Raw genomic sequence first — 1,210 nt, forward strand, 5'->3', positions numbered from 1 at the left:
TGGGCAAATTTAAAAGATTTTTAACACTATTAGTTATACATAAGTGGCCACTAATGTGTTATACCAATTCTTAACCCAAGACTGAGAATCAAGGAAGTGTCAATGATTCAGCTTGTGAATGATTAGCATCACATCATTTTGCAATCCTAAACACAAAAATCTGTACATTGTTTTGTGGTTAACATATCATAATCTCTGCTTTTTCAAAAGAACAGAAAAATGACACTACAGTGCAGATGGTTTGAAACATGCTGTCTCTATTAAATGCATGCAGTTTCCTGCCTGTCTTGAAGGGAAGTTCGTTTGCTCACAGCAGCAAACAGTCTTGATTTATACCTCTATTCCTGCTCTTATATCTATACATTCAACTTAAAATTACCAGAATCTGTAGTGGCACCTCAGAGCATCACTATGATGACTATTGACTGCAGAGTTCCCACACACACTTTTACCTTGAGCATCGTGCAGCCAAAGTAAGGAAAATGTTTGGTTGAGGAGGTCTGAGTGCAGGACTAAAGTCCAGAAGCGAGAGGCCTCTCTGGTGTGAGGAAGGCAGGAGGAGTGTGGCACTCAGCCCTGTCTGGATCCAGGAATGAGTGAGATACAAGAGGGGATGGTAGGAGATAAGTCCACTTCAGCAAACTTAATGGGACACTTCAGTACAGGCGTAGCTCTCAGCCTGAGCGCAGTCTGTCAGCCTGAAAATTAGGGACAGAGCTATGAATGAAAGAAAGCTAGATAAGGATTCTTAAAAGTCACTGTCTGGTTATTAATTAACCCTCGTGTTGTCCTGCGGGTCAAAACTGACCCGTTTTAAAGTTTGAAAATGTGGGAAAAAATATATTTCCACGGTGAAATTTCTGATGTCCACATTTTAAGCATTTTTGGGAAATCTTTGAACATTTTTTTGTAGAAAAAAAAGTTACAAATGTTTAAGAACATTCACAAAAAAAAATCAAAAAAAGATTTTTTGTGATTGTTCTTAAAGAAAATATTAGAAGTTTTACTGAGATAGATAGATAGATAGATAGATAGATAGATAGATAGATAGATAGATAGATAGATAGATAGATAGATAGATAGATAGATAGATAGATAGATAGATAGATAGATAGATAGATAGATAGATAGAATCACTTTAGATATTTTTAGGATTTTTTTGAAGATTTTTACTCATTTTTTGAAAATATTTAGAAGAATTTTCTTGCCA

This window comes from Acanthochromis polyacanthus, chromosome 6 (genome assembly GCF_021347895.1).
Source record: "Acanthochromis polyacanthus isolate Apoly-LR-REF ecotype Palm Island chromosome 6, KAUST_Apoly_ChrSc, whole genome shotgun sequence".
Taxonomy (NCBI): Eukaryota; Metazoa; Chordata; class Actinopteri; family Pomacentridae; genus Acanthochromis; species Acanthochromis polyacanthus.